Raw genomic sequence first — 18,794 nt, forward strand, 5'->3', positions numbered from 1 at the left:
ACTTCTCTTTCTGCATTAGATTCCAGAATTGGACATTTGTGTCAGGTCTCTTAATTTGAGCTCAATGTCATTATTTAGTGTGAGGATCTCATTCTCAATAGCACCGCTATCCAGGTTGAAAAGTGATGTCACTTTGGACGTTATACAATCCACATCTATATTTTCCCCAATGGAAAACTGAGAAAACTGACATCAGGCTCAATGGATGCAAAGTCAGTAAAGCGCCTGTGAAATTCTGACAAGATGCTTTGCACTTGATCATCATAACATCGTGCACTCTCAAGCTCCACACAGTCTTTGCCCTGACGCTAAAGTTCTGTGTCCATGTGTGGAAAGTTCCGCAGATCACACTGTTGCAACCTGCTTGATAGCAGCTGCAACTTGCTTTTAAAGGTGTTCACGGAGCTGATCATGTTGATGATGTGTTTGTTCTTACCCTGCAGCTCTAGATTCAAGTTATTGAGCTTGTCAGTCAGATCGGTAAGAAAGGCTGAATCCAAGAGCCACTGACTGTCTTCTAGCTGTGCATATTCAGCATGGTTTGAACATTTCAGAAATTCTTTAATTTCGGGCAACAATGTAGAAAAGCGTTCACCTTAAGTCTGTGTGCAGCAGCAGATCTGTGTGTTCTGCACCGGTCTCCTCCAGTTGCGCACGGAATAATCGCCTCTGCAGACTCCTGGCCCGAACAGAACACGCAGTCTTGTTAGCCACATCCATCACGTCTTTCATAATTAAAATCTTCCCGCACAACCCTTGCTAGTGAATTATACAATGGTAATTCAGGAAATCCGGGAAAGATTCAGACTGTTTGCACAATCCAATGAACCCAGCAGTACGTCCAATCATTGCTGGAGCCCCATCGGTTGTAATGGAGACGAGTTTGAAGAGGGGCAACTTGCACTTACTAACGAATTCCATAAAAACCTGAACAATATCTGTGCCTCTTGTGTGCCCTTTCAAATGCAAAATGATCAGCAGCTCTTCTTTTACACTCACATTGTTGAAAACCATTCTAATGAACACAAATAGCTGAGCCACATCCACAGCATCAGTGGATTCATCGAATTGTAGAGAAAAACACTCACATGTGTCGATATCATTCCTCAATTGCTGTTCAACATCCTCCGCCGTTCCCTCGCATCGCCGTGTAACAGAATTTCTTGATAGCTGCACATCCTGAATAGCAGACACAATCTCCTTTCGATTTTTAAAATCGGCAAAAAGCGCATCTGCGGCTTCCATGAACGCTTCTTTCACAATCTCACCCTCCTTGAAAGATTTCTTTCCTTTTGCAAGAACACGACAGACACGATAAGAAGCTGTGGTTGCAGCCTTACTCGTGGTATTGGGCCTGGTAAAAATGGACTGTTGTGCTGCTAGCTGACTTTTCAATTCCTTGACTTTTCGGGCGCGCAGTGGTGATTTAGCTGGGAAGTTTGTATCGTAGCTCTTGTGGACCGTTTTGAAATGCCGCTCCAAATTCCCTTTCTGTGGTAAAGCCACATTTGCATTGCAGATGAGACGGATGGACTTGGCATTCGAATACACGACAATAGAATCCTCCTCCCACTCTGAAAGAAAATGATAAGTTTTAGATGTTTTAGCTTCTGCTGCCATGGTAGTATCCACTCGCTCTAGTCAAGCTTCTCGCGCCCTTCCGAGTCCTTAGTTACAACCTAGCAACCATACCCTGCGCGCGCAGATAGAAAGAAGCGCGTGAGATTTGTTCTTTGATTATGCCTGAGCTACCTTACTATAGCTGTACAAATCTACACACTGCTTCACGCGATCAGCAGTTCATTGTGCCTATTTAAGATGTTTTAAGTTGGAAGTTTTAATGTAGGCCTATTTTACACAACAGTAGGAGGATAGCCTACACACAACATTTTCTCGCGATCGACTGGAACTCAGCCCGCGATCGACTGGAACTCAGGCCGCGATCGACTGGAACTCAGCCCGCGATCGACTGGTAGACCGCGATCGACTGGTTGGGCACCCCTGTTAGGATTTATGTATTTTCTTTTTTAATACAAAGCAACAGAAAACACCTCCATAGAGAGCACCTTTAACTCAAATCTCCACTCTAAGAAATCCATTTGGAGCACATCACTGTATCTTCTCCCCCTCGGCCTCAATGTGAAGATCTCACCAGATAATCACATTTTTAAACACAGTCAACCAACCACGTTCCGGGGCAAACATTTCCTATGGTAATTTATCCTGGTTTTCACTTACCAGGTTCTTCTAAATGCAGGATAGATAACAAAAGCATAGTTTCTCACAGTGAAGATTACCAGCCACTGATGCATGATATTTCCCGAGATACACTTTGTTTAATGCCAGAGTAATGTGTTGTACTGCAACATGTACGAATGGTGACAAGCCTTGGACAGATGTTGGAAAACATTGCTGTGGTTGTGGCCATTGCACATGTGGTAAGTTGTCCACCCAAGCTAAAAACAGGTCTAAGAGAGTAACAGGATGGAGATAAACCAATGTTTTTAAAAGAAGCTGAAGGATATACTGCATAATATTTACTATACTTTGACACAGCATGTCTTGTATCAGTTTAGCAGTAGTGTAGTTGCAAAAAAAACCAACGTCTCAGTTTTGATAGGAATGGAGGTTTTTGTCGCAATATACTTCAGTGGGTTGAGCGTTAGGGTATATAAGAACATATATGTTTGAATATAGATATTGTGCTTTGGTTTGTATTTGTAAAGGTACATCAGTAACTCATCATCATTAACACTAGGTAGTTTTTGTTCATCTGCATGTACACTTTCCCCTCTAAAAGCTAGGTAAAGTTTGCAGTGGAGTTAAAAGTGTGGGTGATACATTTGACTTTATACCAAAGAGAGGAGCTTCAGTTTAACTCTGAGCTCCAAACAAAAATAAATTGTGCAGTGAAGGTTTAGCAACCTAACAATACAATCAAAAACTCCTACTTAACTTTATAAAATGTAGTTAGGAAACTTAAGTTGTCTAAATACTAATACCTATCATTTTGCCGATTTTTTTCTTCTGGTGTAGAAGATTAAACTGAACAAAGAACATCGGCTGAAACAGCATCATCATTACGACATGTGGTGTAGAATTAATAAGTAGCCTACATCAACAACCATTCTCTATTGTCATTTAAACAGTTACTTAAAATAATGAATCAAAAGATGGATTATTAATGAAGATAACCAACAGTAGCATGTGTAGTTGGCGCTGTTATCCCAAACCAGCTCCATCTCCCCGGTTGCACAGGGCGATGTGGCTGCATTAATGTGCCTCCGTCCTCTTGTTGTCTGAGGGATGCATCTCATCTGTCAACCTGCCACCTTTCTAATGTCTTCTCTGTCTCCTCTAAACAAGAGTCAATGTCAGGCAAAAGGTGATCCCTCTGCCCAACATGTCTGCCACTAAGTGTTTGAAAGGGCCGCTAAATGGACGTCTCCCCATTTTTCTTCACCAGGGAAGGTCGAAGCTGTAATTGTAGAGGGTGCATTACCATAAAGGGCGGCCCCAGCTGTCTGCTGTGATTCACTTTAATGCGCCATGTTCTCTAAGCTGAAAAAAAAAAAGAGGAAGGGAGATCTCACTTTGGCCAGTTTTCAGCAAACTCATTTCCAGGCCAGTTAACGAGAAGGCAAGCGAAGTGTAGAGAACATCATAAATAATTCAAGCATCAACCCGTACATTGGAGTCTTCTCATTATTACGCGACTGAGGTCAATTTATTGTTAAAACTTCAATTTTACAAGCTACGTAACCATGTACTTTTCGAGTGGACATCAAGCAACCTGAAATTAGAAAAGACACAGGAACAGCTGAGCTCAGTTCAGTAATGCAGTTAATGGGAATGAAGAACTCCTGGTGGAGAATTGGTAAGAATTAAGGCTTTGTTTCAAACTCCCGCAGAATAAAATCATTATATTTATGGGCTTTCTTATGTCCATGTAAAGCAATACCACAAATCTTTTTGAAGTATTTGTCTTCCTCAGACTTTTAACATACTTTGCTTCATTCAATACAAAACCAGTTGACATCCTGTTTTATTGCGGGCCGGTTTATTCCCCTTTTTCGGTCTTGCTCTGTACTCAAACACGTGTTGAAATGTCTGCACAATTTAATATTTATTGCCTTGCGATAGACTGGCAACCTGTTCATGGAGCACCTAACCACAATCATTCACCTAATGTGTGCTACAACCCCGAACAGGATGAGCCGTTGAGAATATTATATTCCTACATTTAGTGTGGATGAGAAAAACAAAAAATAATTATAGATCCGGGAAATGCAGCGCCCTGTAAACTCTACAAACTGAATGTCATCACGGAGGATACAAAGACAGACAAATGCCAGCCGGATTCCAGCATGCCCTGTAATTGGAGTCCAAGAACGAGTGCCACACTAACCAAGGCTGTTATGAAGGCTGCAGCAGGACCTTGGGCTGCCGGAGAAATGCAATTTTACGTAATAAATTGACTGATTTAGCCATATGAAATACCTGGTGGAAGTTTTCAAGATAATCCGGCCTTCCTCATTATGTGTAAAACCTGTCAGCGATGGGAACACTGTTATGTGGGATGACTTGTGCAGACGAGAGACTAAGACACCATTAAAGCTGGTGTTTACGACCACGTTCAGTGCTGCACGCTGTGGTTATTTCAACAAATAACAAATCAGTTTGGGCATTATGCTACCAGGTGAATGCTCAGGTCTTCATCTTGTGTTTGTTAAAGTTTAAAGGTCTTTGAGGGTAAAGAATCAAGACCTTTTTCAATGTTTTTTTCAATGGAAAATAGTTAGAATTTATATATTTTGTGCAGAAAAGAAGTTCTGACACCCTTTTCTCTTTAATTGTTGTCCATGGGCTTCGGTTAAGACCACAAGTTCTCATTATAAACATCATTAGTGTTAAAGTAACGCTAATTAACCTTGATCTTTGAAGGAATTGGTCCTTAATAGTCCTTGAAAAGTCTTTGATTTTAATGTTTAAGAAGTTTTAGAACCTGAATGCAACTTTAGCAAATAGAGACGAGCAGAAATTCTACAGGTATGGTTTAGGATAGTAATACTGAAATATGGCATGATGTTATATCTGGAGGTGCTCTCCATAATCTAAATTGGGAAGTGATTGAACAGGTTTGTCGGGTCGAACCTGTCCAGTGGACGATGCCAAAGCAGTCCATCTTCATCACTGCAATACACCACGCTCATATTATTGGAGCTGGTGGCCGGTGACATTTACATTGCATTGTAATATAATGTGACACTCTACCTCCATCAGCCCTGCAGTGTTATGCTTTTTGACAGGAATTTGGATTACTTTATATGGATAAATAAAACTGTTGTCTTTAAATGTGAATATGCCTCAAATGCTTTCCTGCCGTTGTTTAAATTCATGAGTTTATTAGCTTTTTGGCAACTTTTGTTAAAACAAGGCAGACTGTTTAATGTGGATGCTATCTTCTTAGCTGTTAGCTGTCACCCATTATCTACACGTTTTTTAAGCTTGCATAAAACAAATAATCAGACAGATTTTGTTTAACATTCAGGAAATTCAGCATTTTGGGTTCATTAAGTAAGACGGTGAAATACAGACATCACCACGCATGAATATATGGCCACTAAAGACAGATTTTCCCATGGCAACAAATACATAAATTCATTACTAATGACAATATGACCCATAAATAACAATCACACACCCTGGATTATCCCCGTTGGTATGGTACAACCTTTTCAGGTTCGATGGTGGGTTAACATGTTGTTTTGTTGCCTGGCACCAATGTTTTCGTTTCCCCTAATCTTTGTCGTCTCCCATTCTTTAAATTACTGACATAATATATTCATTTGTATGCATAACAGCTGCCTTACCCACAACAGACCCGAGCCCCTTGCAGAGGCACATATGAATAATTCACAGGCAGCAAACACCAAGCGCTAAATTGTACATTAATTCTAAATTTACACTCCAGACCCGGGATACACTTTTAATAACTCGTCACAGACGTCATATGTACAGGAGAGCTGTGAATCCTGCCTTGCATTGCACTTTTCTCTCACAGTGAAAGGAGACACAAACAGGGAGTCTTCCAGTATATTGTTTTGCCAAGATATAATTTGAAAAGCTCTCGTACAGTACATCTTAATCAAGTAACTGTGCTTTCACAGAGTCTTTATCTGGGCAGGGAGGGAAGACTGCACTGCACCATCTGCTTATGAGCGGACACTTACAGGCTTAGATGAGTTGCCGAGTAAACAAAAAAACCAGAAGGCCTTTTAGGATTTTCCTTCTGAATTCCCACAGGGTAACTTTACGGGCCACTTATGCTCCTTGACCCATTAAGCCATAAGAGGACAGTTGTGTGTGTCCTAAATACTTAAAAGTACAACTCTGTCACCTCCTCAGGGGAGAAATCCGGCTATATCTTTCACGGTCACACTGCACTTTAAGAAGCATTAGGGTGGGCTTACACTGAAGGTCTCCATGCTCCATTTTTAAATTGTTGCTCCAATTTTTTGTAGGTGGTTATCTAAATGCTTGGATAAAGGCTTTTAAGTTATCTGAAATCAGCATGACATAAAAACACACCATCAGAAATGATCTTCTCAACACAAAGTAGAAATCTGTTTGACTGCCTTTTCCTCTCTTGTTCAAAGTCAAAAGATAGTTTTTCAGAAGCGGAAGAGCTCGTCTACTTGAATAATCCCAAACTGCTCCACTGAAAGTTAACGGGAGGCTTATATCTCCGGACTTTACTGTGGCATTTGAATTCTTTGAAAACCAAATGAGCTCCAGACTCCAGTCCTGTTATCAGTTCTGCTGGAGGAAATTCACTGTAATCTCTCCAGGAACCAAAAACCTCTGGGCCCTTTCACAAGTTACCATTTAATATTTAGTTTTCAACCGATTTGAAATCCCGATCATACAAAAAGTTAAAATGACAGTTGTCTGACTCCTGACTTCGGATGGAGTTACGAATGCTCGTAAACGTTGACTGATTGACTCCCCCTCGGCCATAATATTAACATTTATGAGCCTTTGCCGTAGTATACTGTTATGACATGCAATTTATTTCCAGCTCTTTGAATTGCTTAATGAACTTGCAAAGTGCTTATTTGAAAATAATAACACGCGCAAGGGTAAAAAGCAAGAGTGATAGGTGTCATGGCGACCATCAGCACTGCGAAAGGGAAGCATAATGTGCTGCACACTTAGCAAGACCAACAGTTTTACCATCAACACTCATCTTCAGCGCATAAATGACTTCCAGGACGATGATACCCATACTTTTTGCCAAACCGTATCCTGAATATGTAGGATTAAATGGAGTGAGACGAATCTAATTGAGATTCATCAGTATTTCTTGGTGATCTGCATGAACTCTGGGTGCTTACAGTGGATAATGATGAAGGCTTGGCTGCAGCAGTGCCTTTTTCCCATCTGAAGGTCAGCACAGTAATCACAGGAAGGAACATTATCTTGAGGAACGTTTCCTACCCTCAGCCAAGCTTCACTTTAATGTATTTTTTGATCTGAATGGCAGGACCGCATCAGTGTCCAAACATTAAATAAAGAGAGACACCCATTTTCACAGAGCTATTCTTCTTATTTTATTGTACGCTATGTCCAAAAGGAAAATTACTTTTTATATTTTGCAGTACGAAAATGAATTCTATAATAATTTCTCAGGAGTTTTCAACATAAATCTTCTCACAGCAGCTATCATATCTAAGGCAGCATTTTGGGTACATTTAGGAAGCTTCAATATACCATATGAGGGATAAACAACTGAGGCTTTAGTGTCTCTAACTCACTCGTATTCCACATTATCTTTCAAAACTCCTTTCATCTTGCACTGTTGGTATCACTGTTTGCTTGTAGAGAGTTATAAAAAGTCGATGTGACTGACGGTAGGCTTTTGTCTTGTTGTATGATCTTGTTCTCAGCAGGGGTTTAGCTTAGCTTGTTTGTGACAACAACAAAAAGCCTTCAATTTTTTTTTTTTCTTTCTCGACTTAGAATCAGACGTTCTTTTATGCGTTTCATCATGGAAAACAAAAAAAATCTCTGCGCAACGTGTGCTTTAATCTCTTCAATATTCAGTTCATGTTCCCCCTTTTTTTGGGGACTCTGGTTTTTCTTTTCTATTTCTGCCCTTTGATAAAGGCCCCTACTGAGTTAAAACGGTATAACACTTCAGAGGCTATAGAGCAAAGCCTTGATCCTTGTCTAGCTTTGGAACTTGAGACAAATAACCTTATGAGTTTCATTACAAATAAAATCACTTTCAGACAGAAAAACATCATCTTTATGAATAATCCCTCTTCTTATAATCTTAAATATTAGACTGTAGTAGTAGTAATAGCAGTATCACCTCTAAAAGTGGGGATTCACACCATATGCATACATTAAAGTGGAATTCATGTTAAATGTATTTATTTTCAAAGTGTTCCTCTTCTAAAAATACTTTTCTGGTGTCCATGGAAACCATTAAAATTGCTTCCTCAATGAAAGAAAGCTGCTTTTCTATTATGATAATTTTCTGTATCTAATTTGTTAACCTTCATACCCTCAAATCGCACACTGCAGCGTTACTCTGAACATGGAGGGGTCTCTAAATGCTTTGGATGAATGCATTTAGCATTTGAAAGTCACAATTACTTTGAGTGCTCGGATCAAATTCTAACTAAACCTATTCATGGTATTAACAAAAAAAGCAATTCAGCCACTTAGCGGTGTCTTTTATCCCCAAATAGGCTACATTCAATCTATTCCTAACCAACATGTACTGTATGTGCTTGCTCTATATCTACAGTAATGTACCTTTTTCACTTTTAGACATGCCTACAGTATACATACCCATCAGTACATTGTTCTTTAATCTGATTTCTGTTGTAAAATAAGGTTTTATCCTTTACCCGAGCCTAAAGAAAACCTCTTCAACTTTTCTTTAAAGCCTCCTTTCTTTGTGACAGATTACTCATTTTTGTGTGCTAATACAGTGGGGAGAACAAGTATTTGATACACTGCCGATTTTGCAGGTTTTCCCACTTTCAAAGCATGTAGAGGTCTGTATTTTTTATCATAGGTACTCTTCAACTGTGAGTGACGGAATCTAAAACTAAAATCCAGAAAATCACATTGTATGATTTTTAAGTACTTCATTTGCATTTTACTGCATGACATAAGTATTTGATACATCAGAAAAACATAACTTAATATTTGGTACAGAAACCTTTGTTTGCAATTACAGAGAGCAGACGTTTCCTGTAGTTCTTGACCAGGTTTGCACACACTGCAGCAGGGATTTTGGCCCACTCCTCCATACAGATCTTCTCCAGATCCTTCAGGTTTCGGGCTGTCACTGGGCAATACAGACTTTCAGCTCCCTCCAAAGATTTTTCTATTGGGTTCAGGTCTGGAGACTGGCTAGGCCACTCCAGGACCTTGAGATGCTTCTTACGGAGCCACTCCTTAGTAGCCCTGGCTGTGTGTTTCGGGTCGCTGTCATGCTGAAAGACCAAGCCACGACCCATCTTCAATGCTCTTACTGAGGGAAGGAGGTTGTTGGCCAAGATCTCGCGATACATGGCCCCATCCATCCTCCCCTCAATACAGTGCAGTCGTCCTGTCCCCTTTGTAGAAAAGCATCCCCAAAGAATGATGTTTCCACCTCTATGCTTCACGGTTGGGATGGTGTTCTTGGGGTTGTACTCATCCTTGTTCTTCCTCCAAACACGGCGAGTGGAGTTTAGACCAAAAAGCTCTATTTTTGTCTCATCAGACCACATGACCTTCTCCCATTCCTCCTCTGGATCATCCAGATAGTCATTGGCAAACTTCAGACGGGCCAGGACATGCACTGGCTTGAGCAGGGGGACCTTGTGTGCGCTGCAGGATTTTAATCCATGACAGCGTAGTGTGTTACTCATGGTTTTCTTTGAGACTGTGGTCCCAGCTCTCTTCAGGTCATTGACCAGGTCCTGCCATGTATTTCTGGGCTGATCCCTCACGTTCCTCATGATCATTGATGCCCCACGAGTCGATATCTTGCATGGAGCCCCAGACCGAGGGAGAGTGACCGTCATCTTGAACTTCTTCCGTTTTCTAATAATTGCGCCAACAGTTGTTGCCTTCTCACCACGCTGCTTGCCTATTGTCCTGTAGCCCATCCCAGCCTTGTGCAGGTCTACATTTTTATCCCTGATGTCCATACACAGCTCTCTGGTCTTGGCCATTGTGGAGAGGTTGGAGTCTGTTTGATTGAGTGTGTGGACAGGTGTCTTTTATACAGGTAACGAGTTCAAACAGGTGCAGTTAATACAAGTAATGAGTGGAGAACAGGAGGGCTTCTTTACATTCCGTCTCTCACAGTTGAAGAGTACCTATGATAAAAAATACAGACCTCTGCATGCTTTGTAAGTGGGAAAACCTGCAAAATCGGCAGTGTATCAAATACTTGTTCTCCCACTGTATTTGATCCAAAAAATAGACACTACCTTCACTAACCTTAAAACACACTACCACAAAAAAGTGCAATAAAAAAATCTGAAATTGGAGAAACTACCCAACTTTTTGCCTACCAACCCGACTGCTCTGTGTAATGTGAGGTAGTAATGGGAGAAACGTGGGGGGCTTACAATTAGTCAGCAATCACTGATAAATGGGGTTGTCAGTGGAAACTCTCTCAGTTCTGCTTCCTGATGTGGACAGGATGAGAGAGGAGCCGGGCCCACGTTCAGTCCTTAGAGGGGGGGGGATTAAATGGGACGGAAAGTTGCCAAGTGGCTGCCAGGTGCTCTCATATCCACTCTGCACGCACGCACGCACGCACGCACGCACGCACACACACACACACTGTAAGAGGGTGGAAGTAACACATTTCTTTTAGTCGTGTTACTGCAATTCCATACATTTTTGAATGCTTTTGTCCATAATGACTGAAGTATATGACACAGCTGCATTTTATAAATCAGATCCATTCCAAACCTCTACAGAATGAAATCGATGCACAAATTGAATAAATGAAAATATTCAAGCATCTGCTGAGGCACATGGAAGTGTTGAAAACACTATTTATATCAGTGGATTGTAAAAGCTGAACAGAGAAGTAACTCAATAAAAAGCAGGTGCACATTAGAGTGGTTGATATGCAGTGTGGATTTTTCCCATTAGCTGATGTGTCGGCCACATTATGTCTTCTAGAGCTTAAAAGTAAAAAAAAAAAAAAGACCAGCTGAGCAAGTAAATATAGGAATGGTATTGTACCTGCTGTTAAAGGGATATGACAGAGGGATTAAAGTTTATCCAAATAGCTGTTTAGTTTTTTTTAAGTTATTTTTTGGGGGTTTTTTTGCCTTTAATCGGATAGGACAGTGGAGAGTGACAGGAAAGTGGGAGAGAGAATCGGGATGGGATCCGGAAAGGACCACGGGTGGGGAATCAAACCCGGGTCACCGGCGTGCGGTGCAGGTGCCCCAGCCCGTTGCGCCACGGCCGGGGCCAAGCTGTTTTTTAAAAAAGTTACAGAACTAGAGCCACAGTTGGTGTTGGGCAGCATTGACTGAACCAGATGCATTCAAATCCTGTGCTACAGGTCCCTCGTTATACCTTCAGAGCTGGAGACCAACAGCCAGTCCTCACAATGGAAAGTATGTTTGGGATGCAGTACACTCACTATCGATTCTCCATTGTGAACAACAATTCCCTGTTGAATTCGGCAGAAGGAGCGCTAGTTAATGCTAGCTGTTAGCAGCCGGTGAAGAGAGGCTCCTAAGAGTTGAGTTGTGGTTCTTTTTTTCTTGTTTCACTCACTCAAAATAATTATTTGGAGAAGGTAATTCCTTATGTTAGAGTCTTTTAAGATGTGTTTTTGTCAAGAGAAGAAAGGGAAGCTAATAAAGCAGTGCATGTTGAAGTATACGATTTATATAATGTTTGTTAATGTGGTAGTGAATTGGTGTCGTTCCTGGTATTGGTATCGACTACTAAGTTCCTGGTATCATGACATCTCTACTTGCTTTGAATGCTTTTGTTTTCTTGATTAGCGTTGGCTTGGTTGTTGCGTCATTCATTTAATTGGAGCCTTGCTTATTGTCATGATGACATATTTTTATCAATCAAACCGAATGTTACTGTATGCCTGCTTCTCTAATCCCTGCTGCCGGTTTTCAGTGGAATATATGCATTGGGTTTAGGGGGGGAAACAAACATAATCTCTGCAGTACACAGTTCATAAATTCTCATCTTGCTCAAAAGGATAATCTCCTCAAATCAACATTTTCCAGAGTGTTTGAACACATGCAATAAGTATAAATAAATAAACAGTATCGTGCATCAGAAATTGCAGTTTAGAAATAATGGGTGTAGTTCGTATCCTGAATCAAAGTGTGTACCCTCATTGATGTGTGCATACATTCAGAGTTGTTGTTTTTATTATCATAGAGATGCTTTTTAGCAATGCATGAAAGAGTGTTTACCCCCCCCTGGGATCAGTGTCAAAGGTGAATTTGTATCTGATGCATATTTATCAAACAATCAAATATAAAAAAAAAAAGTGCATAGCTTTTTAAACGGCACTATAGAGGAGAGTCATTGTGTGGCTATCAATATTTTTCACGTACCAATGACAAGCTGGAGAATATTCCACATGCAGTAAGTATATTTATATGGTTTTAATCTGTATTTACAGGACATTCTCTGTACTCTGTGAAGTGCTGTGTGATGAATGTGTCAGCCAGCACTTTATGAATATATTGGACGTGACATGATTGTGTTGTTCTGTTAAAATTCGCTAAGACCGGGCACAGTTTACTCGTGTCCTGACAGCTGTGTTTGTACAGAGCTACAAGACGGATGTTCAGTAGTTAAAACTCCCCTATGCCATATCTGCCTTCTATACCGTCACTGAAATTGTTCCTGTCTTGTTGAAAAATGCATTACAATTCCCCCTGCTGTATTTTTTTATCCACCTTCTTTCTATCGAACGTGATAATTCAAGGCAAACTATGTTGTGCTGCTAATCCTGTCGGCACGTAGAGGCTTTGACCCTTTCACACTTTTTAACTGTCGCAGATTTAATTGTGAAGCAGGATTTAGCATTTTGCTGTCCCCATCTTGTAAAAGAAGTGCATGTCTAAAACGTGACTGTAACTGCTTTATATTTTAATAGTGATGAACCAAGGATGCATACGAAAGCTGGCATCGTTTCAGCTCACCAGTTTGCAGAGCTCTGCTTTCATTTAAAAGGAAAAAATCTGCTATTAATTATACCAGTACAACTGTTCAAGTACCCTGCATTTCATTTATTCCAAACAAAAAAAGAAGAGGCCAGGGCCACCACACACACTAAAGAACAAACACAATCGTTTCTTGCTACACTGGGAAACTGAGACTAAAGTTGTTTCATATATTATTTACCAATTATTACGTGATTATTGACGAAGAAAGGTGTGTACTTACCTAAAATCAGACTCGTTAAGGTGTCATTTGAGCTTTGTGTTTCAGAGGAAGGACTTTGGAGCGGACTCATTGAGGTGGAAGGAAAGTCATCAATGTTTAAAACATTGTGGGTTTGATGCGAGGCGTGGGCTCGTCTCCAAAGCATTGGAAAAGCTCTTATGCCTCAAATAGCTTCTCATAAAATGTTCACGACTTGTTTATGCCACCAGGAGAGAAGTGTTGTCATAGTGCTGCAATTAGCATACTTTGGAGGAAGTAGAGGAGTTGAATTTCGGCAGGTGATAACACGACACCTCCGTAACGTTGCCCATGGATAAAGGTCTTCAGTCTACTCCTTAAGGGCAGAGAGAAGAGAAGTCATGGAATTTACGTTTGTAATTTGAAGATAGGAAAGCTACAACTGGCTGTCTTTCTGATAACTCACACCACCTGACAACTTCGCCAAGAATACTTCCAGTGAAGTTGCTGCATATGACTCAACACAGAGGAGATCTCTAAATGAAGGAAATTACTCTTTCCATTGGACACAGGAGTTGTATATGTTAACTGGTAAGCCCTTAGGTCGCCTCTCAGTAAAATCCGAAAGTCATGAACTTGCATCATTTGGCGCTGCATTTGTTCTTGAAACGATTATGACCTGCTAGCCCAAGGGGTATATACATTGAGCCGAAACAATTATAATGATTTCCAAATGAATAAGAGAGACATTTTCACTGGCTTAACATAATGTAGTGCAGACAGTTTAAGTTATGACACATAATTATGCAATTTGCTGTGTTTATATGACATTTTATAGCTTTCTGCTTATTATGCCCTGATAATTACAGGTTTGTGAAGCGTCTCCTAAAACTATCTACGGCTTGGCCTTATAATCCAAATCTAAAAACAACTTCGGTACAAGGTTCTGCATACCTACAAATCAAGCTAGCTGAAATTATAACAGGCTTCGAGCCATTACATTTAATTCTCCATGAATATGTCACGAATAATTTATAGTAAACAAATTGGTGACATTCAGCAGCTTGCCGTTCCCTGAGACACTGCTAATGGTCTCCATTTAATTCAGTCACTGTGGGTGAAAACCCTGCGTGATGGCAGAATGAAGGCGTACATTAAACTGTTTCCTTGCATGACAACAGGTTGGCTAAAAATACTCTATATAACTGCTTGTTATTTTAGTATTTGCTACTCCAAAGCCCTATGTACCTGCTCAACATCTGCTGGGACTTTCAAATAACATAATGGAGCAAAGTGTCAGCCTGTGTTAGGGAATGTGACATTGTTTCTGTGCAATGTAAAGTTTCAGCATTGTTTTAGTAGTTGTTTATTCAGATTTGCATCCCCTTGTACTCGTTGGTGCGCCTTGTGGGCCAGCTTAACTGTGCACCCAGTGAGCTTAGAGCCTCTGACTGTTGTTTACCACACTCTGCTCTCTCCCCCAGGACTCCGAGCTGCTGTAATGGAAAACATCAGATGGGTACCAGGCGAACCTTCTTAGTTTAGGAAGGAAGGAGGAAAAAGCCAGGCAGAAATAGGAAACGCAGTATAGCTTGTTAGCAAAAAAAGATGCATATCTAAGAGTGAATATTGCTGAAGTTGTGTTGACCATTTTTAGATTCAGCATTCAGCTCTCGTAACAGCAGTTTACATTGTATTGCTTTGCGTTACTTCCTCTGTCTTATGCTGTGAAAGTAAGGATTTTAATTTAGTGCAATGAGCATCTCGGCCATGTTTATGTACGCCTCTCTACACGTTGTTTCCCTCATTATGCATGCGTGGAAGGTGCATGATGCCCTTCAAATGATGGACTGGAGTCACACATGTCAGGACCTTGGTGTTGCCTACATGCTTTGACTAAAGGTTAACAGTTTACCTGTGTGAGGCGTGTTCTCTTCCTGCTTTTGTGTTTAATGAGACAATTTACAACCAGTTCACAAACAAACAAGGTTATTATAATTTTTACAGACATTTGCATTCATTTCATAAGGGTTGCACAAGTGTAGCCTTAATTATCATCACAATTATTTTATACATCAAGATTATTCAATGATTTCAGGGACCAAATATCTTTATATTATTCACATTCAAATAAATATAGCAAGGTTTTCACTTCCATGCTCCATCCTCTTCTATAATAGGAACATTTATGTGTTGCTCATACAGTGGGATTGGAGTAGCATTCATCTCAATCCCTCTTTTAATGTGAATTGATGGGTATGTAGAGGCATGTTTTTTTCCGGTAATAAGGTACATGACCGTAGATTTACGCAAGCACATACAGTACATGTTGGTTAGGAATAGATTTAGGGTAGCTTATTTGGGGATAAAAGTGATCGCTAACCCTACTAAATCGCCTTTCTTTTTAATACCCTGATGCATTGTACCAATTTTGCCTGCTGGAATATTAAGATACACAAAATAAATCAATAACAAATGTAAAAATGTACGTATATTTATTCTCTAGACTGTAGATTTTAACCTGTTAACTAAAATGTTTTTTGCAAAATAAATAGAATTTTAAGTGTATTACATATATTTTTGTAGCCTGACTACGTCATACTCACGATTCTATTCAGAAAGTGAGTCTGAAACTGATCCATAGAGCTTTGATTATGGGGCGTGTTTCAACCGAACCAGGAAAAAAAAATGCCTCTTCGCTCAATTGGATAGACCTACAACCAATCAGAGCAACGTAGTATGTGACGTAGATTAAGCGACACACACTTGTTGTCAACGGAACTCATGTAGGAAGGACGGCAACATCATATTTTCGATCGATAAAAGCCTTGATCGCGTTCCTCTGTTCGTCTTTCAAAATGAATGCAATGTTGAGATCATGTAGAACAGACTCGATGGCAGAATCTAAACATCCTCGCTCTCCAGCGGCAGTCATGTTTGTATTCAACCCAGCGCTCTTTAGGACGTTCGATTACGTCCCTGTTGATCATCTGTCCATCATCGTATAAAGCCCGCCCTGGCAATCTGATTGGTTCGACTGTCGCAAGATCGGAGATAATGTTTCCCCAACGGAGCAGAGCCAGACCGAACTTCCCGACCAAAAATGTTATGGGCGGGGCTAAATTCGGCTGGCACCCAGGCTAACATTTTTGTAGTCTAATCCAAACAAATCCACCCTTTCCATGATCTATGCCCCTGGTTGTTGTTTACAAATGCAGATAACGCTCAACATTTTAACAACAACCCTCAGGTTCACATCCAACTCTGAACATCATGTATTTCTGTCCACGCTCGGGGAAAGTAATAGGTCATCAATAAATGAATGGCTGTGCACAACTCCTCATTTGTCTGCCATGTCAGCTGATGACCGCACCATTGGATGTGCATACTGATAACAAATGACTGTGCCCTTCGCTGACCCTGCTGGTGGCAGAGGATGCCTGGCTATGCGACACAAATTCACTGAATAATCATTATGCCCGGCTACCGCAGGGATTTAATAAACTAGCAAATTGACTGTCTCCAATCGGGTCACAGTGTACACACTCATATCTTGTCTGAACCCTCTGTGACGGCTGGAGGAGAACACAGCACTGAGTGTGGGGATATGTTAGGGATGTGACACTTTACATTGCTCTGTTAACTGTATCCGCAGCCTGCTAAAACATAGCTCTTTCTTCATTGAAAGACATACCTCTGAGAAGTGATTTATGTTACCTGCTTTCTCAGTGGTGCACAGCAGGCTTTACCATTATACAATATATATATATATATATATATATATATATATATTTTTTTTTAAATCTCTATTCCTCATGTGGTTAATAATAAGTTTTACCTGAGGAAACAACACTCTGCTATTCCACACCTGTAGCTCATTATATGATTATACAAGGCTGTGTAGAAAAGGTGGAAAAAACAACAGTTCTTTTTTTAAGGCATACTAACTTCACAATCTGTGATGAATCTGAGCTAGGAAGCCATTTCATTTCGTACAATAATATGAACATTTACTAAGGCCTGTCTGAGAACACGGGATGTCACCTGACTTATTGTTTTAGTAATATCTGCATACCATTATGTTTAGAGCCACATTCATCATTGATCATAATTAACACAGTGCAGCACCACTCGCTCGTCAGTGTTTATTGATCAGTGAAGCACAGTGTGCCATGGGAGAGTGAAGTTTGCGGAAGCAAGTATGCGCCTCAGTTAAGTTGTGTCTTTTCCATAGGGTAAATACAGCACAACCCTAGGTTCTATGAATTATGGGTAACATGTTCCCATATATGTGTTAAGACTTTGTTCTACAGTTAAGACCAGAATAATTTCTAAGGTTAACCCTGTTTTGGTTCTCCTAAACATAATCATCATAACGGTAATCTTGCTTGAGGTTTCAGGAGTGGTTTTGAAAAGGAAAACTGATATTTTCTATAATAAATACTTAGCAAATATAACTGTTATGACCTATCCTTCTATAGGTCTAAACAAAATACCTGGATGGTTTGTTTTCCTCCAAATTCACAGCATTTAAAAACAGGGTTAAAAATAAATGTATAAAAAACTCAAACTTAATTTATACTTGGAGGCAAAAGATATAATTTAAGTGTCTTCTTGTAAACATATCTCCTCCTTGTGATAGGTTGATAAATCACTAAATATGCGCAAGGACACTTATTGAATTTATATTTATTTATAAGTTTCACAGGGATGTTTGCTCTGATTCTGCATAATGTGTTGTGTCAGAGCTTTCCTTCAGAAACACTGTTGAAGTGAGGAGTGGTCTTTGTGTGAAGATGTGTGTTTAAACATTTCAGGCAGTGAAATGCTCTTCTTGTATTTATTTAAATGAACATACTTAGAAATAGATTGACCTATTCACAAATAGAATGAGCCGTGGACAAACCCATAATCATTTTCTTATTGTCGTGTGCATTTTCAGTCGTCCGTTATATCCATAACAGTACGTGGCAGCGCAGCCTTGAGAGGAATCCACTCTGGTGGTGGTTGAGTTGTTGTTTTCCCTCCTCATACACTTCCACTGTCTCTTGAGGACTATTCCAAAGGGCAATCTACGAGTGAGCAAGCTGCTATTAGAAACCAATATATTTGATGTGGTTCATGAGTTACAGTACAGACTGATCCGTGGCCTGTCAAGAGTTATTAGTGTTCATGCAGGTTAAAATGGCAGACCACAACAGAATCCTTCCCGCAGAAGAAACTCACTCTAATCATTTCTTAAAGGAAAATCCTGGTCTCATAAAACCCTCACGATCCTGCAGCACATCCACACATCTTTATCATTGTGTGTTCTGTTTCTCTTAAAGCACCGTTCAAGCTGCTCTGTTGTTCATCCCTTCCTTTTAGTTGCT

At 40.2% G+C, this 18,794-nt stretch overlaps 1 protein-coding gene across 3 annotated transcripts in view; it reads left to right on the forward strand.

Annotated features, from left to right (window-relative positions):
- The window catches only part of fstl5 (follistatin-like 5), a 151,067-nt gene that overhangs the window by 30,829 nt on the left and 101,444 nt on the right, over positions 1–18,794 (forward strand). The gene's annotated exons all lie outside the window — the stretch shown is intronic.

The sequence above is a fragment of the Eleginops maclovinus genome, chromosome 23, assembly GCF_036324505.1.
Source record: "Eleginops maclovinus isolate JMC-PN-2008 ecotype Puerto Natales chromosome 23, JC_Emac_rtc_rv5, whole genome shotgun sequence".
Lineage (NCBI taxonomy): Eukaryota > Metazoa > Chordata > Actinopteri > Perciformes > Eleginopidae > Eleginops > Eleginops maclovinus.